Genomic DNA, 4,326 nt, shown 5'->3' on the forward strand with positions numbered 1-4,326 from the left:
TTAAATAGATGCCTCGTTCTTATAAACACCTCATCCTCTCCCCAGCTGAGCCGTGCTACTATTTTCAGCATTTGGTAAAAGGAGGAAGGATGAAGGAAAGTTCACACAGGAGGATGGACTCGTTGCGAATATGGTCTGTCTTTCTGAAAGTGGAAAAACACAAGAAGGATTTGTCATTAGACTGAATGTTAAATGGGGAGAAACTCAACAGACAGAGGCACATTAAGGCTTGTGGGGTGGACTTACCTGAATTCTCTTTGATCCCATCAGACAGAGAGAAAGGGAGTGAGAACGTGGCTATTAGGAACCTCGGGGGCACTCAGTGTAAAATGATGGATGCTGTGTTTTTTTTTTTCCTTCGGATCCCCCCCATTGACAATTAAACTGTCTGCACCTCGCACCCAGAAAATGCACAGCCCACTTGACACATCCTTGCTCAGTGCCATCAATCTTCTTTCAGGCCACTTAAAATTATGGCTGGATCTTAGATTTCTACATAGAGGGTTGGGTTCCACGATAGCATTAAAAAAAAAAAATCTCTGCATACTCCTCACACGGTTAACTAGCAAGTAGCGAAATGAAAAACCTCACAAAAAGCTGGAGAGAGGATGACAACGAGAAATAGATGATATAAATAACATCTTTTGTGAAGAAGTACTACCGAGCTGCCCTTGAGCAAGAGTTTCAAATGAATCATGTTTATGTAAAAATGTGGTCTTGGGAAGCATCGGAGGGGTTGCTGTGGTCAGGGTTTCGCAAAATGTTGTAAGTGTGGAAATTAGTCCGTCAAAGCAACATCCTTGATGTGACAGGACCACAGTTCTGTATGTGTGTGTGTGTGTGTGTGTGTGTGTGTGTGTGCGCGCGCCTCAATGTGTGAGTGTGTCGGCTCTGATGAATAGCCAGAGTGTCACAGAGTATAGACCTTGACAGTGCAGAACAGATGAGGTGAGTCAGAAGCCCAAGCTTTGTCCTGGCTTTCGTCACTTCACTCGGCGGCTCAGAGCAAATATTATCAGTGGATGATGGAGTGAAATTAGTGGGCGGGGACCTGTGCTTCCTATCGCGTGACGATTCCGGTTGAAAAAGCACCTGGTAGATTAATAACGGCGTTGCAAACACAGTTGTTGGGTGCAACTTGTAAATGTCGTGTGGTAAAACCTGGACATTTCTGGCTTGTCAGTAATAGGAAGAGTTTAGCAGAACAGCTGTCGTGACTGTTTGCTTCGCCTGTTTTTGTTGCTATGGAGTTGCTGTGGCTCTTTTATGCTTTGTATCTTTTTTTGTTTTCTGTCATATAGGCTTGATGTGTCCCAGTATATAAAATTGGATGACTCCGGGACAGGTTGTCAGTACGTCAAGCTTTCTACCAGAGTGTCAGCTCTTCCGTTGTCTTCAGCATCCAGCCCTGCTCTCTGTAGTTGCTTTATATGAACAAAGATCAAGATTCTTACTTTTCAACTTCCGTATTATGTCTGCTCCTGGGTCCTAATTTTGCTGCTCGCAGAAAGCCCTGCAGACTCTCCTCAAAACAAATAAATAAACAAACAAACAAATAAATAAATAAATGACGGTTTAAATACATGTGGAGATATGTGTGCAGACTGCTGATATGTGTCTCTTAACGAGATTAGTAAAAATAATATTTGCTCCTTCACCCCGAGCCCCCACTCATTTCTATGCATTGCTTGTCATACAAAATCACGATAGATTCTCATGGGAAAAGCTTCGGTAATATGTTCATAGATTCGTGGCCAACGAGTAATGCAAACTCCCTTCCTCCTTTGCGAATGGGCCATTGCACGCGAGAGTGATTTACAGATTCCTGTGATCTTTAGGACGTCATGTGTCCTTGGACGAAGACTGCATTGATCCATCAGAATTGAGTCTCTCTCTCTCTCTCTCTCTCTCTCTCTCTCTCTCTCTCTCTCTCTCTCTCTTTTTTTTTGGTCGATATAAACAGTAAAACAATGTAGAACACCCTCAGGAGCCACGGGTGAGAGTGCCGTGATATATTTTTATCCAGATGACACGGTGAACGCGTTGCTTCTTGCTCTCTCTCCTACTGTTTGTTTTTCCTTCAACCATTTGAGCCTGACGCACTGCTCACATCCTCCCCAGCCTGCTTCACTGTCCAGTAACTGTGATGCTTATGCTGAGGCCTGCGGCTACTGGATGACTGACTTATGCAGCCCCCCCCCCAAAGTCTTCCTGATCCTCCAACCTCCCCACAACCGCCTCTTTGCTTTATCAGCCTGTCTTGTTCACTGACTCATTCACGGACCCGGAGCTTTAACCGAATGCTAATCCTGATTTCAAAATTGAGCAGAGTTCTTGTGACACTCGCCAGCTGCAAAGACACATGGGGGTTCAGTGGGTGGGAATTATTTGGGAAGATACAGTCCATAGCACTACAATACTGTATTTCATTGCAAACAGTGAAAAAAAAAATCACCAGAGGTGCCAAAATCAGTGGCACACTGTTTTAACCTATTTTTCCATATATACTGTAAATAATAATTTCCTGTAACACATCCGATGACCTCCTCACGGTTCATGACTCAAATAGTTGGGAAACACTGACTTAAGAGTCTTTTCCTTTACGTCACATGTACGTACCCATGCACAAAGTTTCATTGACACGGTAACACTGATTATGAATCTTTTTTTTTAATGCATAATCCTGTTTGTGCATTCTAGATGGAGGTAAAAACAGTCATTCAGAGATAAGAAATCATCTGGTGTCTCCCATATGGCAACAAAGGAATAGTAAAAAAAAAAAAAAAAAAACCTAACAAACAATGAAGACATTATTGAAGTCCCCTATGGTAATAGAGTTTGGTGGGCGGGAGGACGGCATGGACTAAATAAGCAAATGGCCCCGTGGAGGTAAAAAGCTATGAGGGTTGTGCAGGAGATGCTGATATGATTAATTGAAGTAGGACAGCCAGGGACACGGGAGAGGGCCGCCGCTGCAATGAAAATGAGGTAGAGGACAATCCTTGGATGTGTACAGTATGAAGGTGGATACGCTCACTACTTAGACTGTTGCCAAATTTGTTGCTGAGCGGACTCTTGCAGAATTCCGATTTGAGAAAGGTGCCAAAGCGACTGTGAAAAACTGTAATGTGTTGATTAAACAGCAGTATCCTTGCGCTGATGGGCTTTAGGTTGCCCACAATAAAAGGCCGCTCTAAAATGTCTTTGTGCAAGCTATGTTTTGCACTGCGCGAGGAAAATGGTGGTCACACCAGAAACTGACTGGTTCTCTGCCCCCGCAAACCTTCCCCCAGTCAGTAAAACTGCACATATTATAGTGTATTTTTATTGTGGGGTGCCTAAAGCACACCTGTGCAATTAATGAGTTGCGGTAGCTGGATGGATGGATTGATAGATGGATGGATCAAACGTGTCACAAGAGGAGAGGGAGAGAAAAAGAGAGGTAGACCATGTGTCACGTCAAGGCAGAACTGTTTCAACGCACTGCGGATGGCCTCGCCCACATTTGTAGCAACACAATGTTGAGCTCGGTGTTAAAACCGCCTCACCTTGCATGTAATTTTTATCATCTTGTCTCTGTGTGCATAATCACTGAAGATCCAGACACCAGTGTGTGTGTGTGTGTGTGTGTGTGTGTGTGTGTGTGTGTGTGTGTGTGTGTGCGCGTGTGGGAGGGGAGGGGAGTGTTTAAAGGAAACAGACGTCGAAGGAATGGGTGGGTGCTGCTCCCAGGCTGCTCGAGGAGTGTGTCCTTGGACTGCCCTCATCTCTGACGCACACACACCCACCCACCCTTTCGCACACAGGCACACTCATAGACATTTGCACACGCACACACACCACGGCCGCTTCATTTGCCGTCACTTCACAAAAGACAAATACACAAAAAGAAACATTTGGACCTTCATATAAACACTTCATGTGAGATTCAGGCAAAAATGTACTGCGCTATTACATTTATGTGTGTTGGCGTATACACACACACACACACACACACACGCACACGCACACACACACACACACACACACACACACACACACACACACACACACACACACGCGCACACACATGGACACAAACGGAGAAAGCCCTGAGACTGAGCTCAGACATCTCATCGAGGATGCAGCATAGCCCCTGTCTGCAGAAAGAGATCTCGTCTGATGTGGGGTGCGATGAGGGTGGAGGGGCTACTGGCTGATTTACAAGGTTGAGGTGTGTGTTTTTGTGTCAGGTTTGCAAGATCTTCGTGGATATGCACACACAAATAAAAAAATAAATAACGAAATAACAGCGACAATGAACAAAGGTCCACGCGCACACAGAGA

Source organism: Hippocampus comes, unplaced genomic scaffold (genome assembly GCF_001891065.2).
Source record: "Hippocampus comes isolate QL1 unplaced genomic scaffold, H_comes_QL1_v1.1 scaffold105, whole genome shotgun sequence".
NCBI classification, from domain to species: domain Eukaryota; kingdom Metazoa; phylum Chordata; class Actinopteri; order Syngnathiformes; family Syngnathidae; genus Hippocampus; species Hippocampus comes.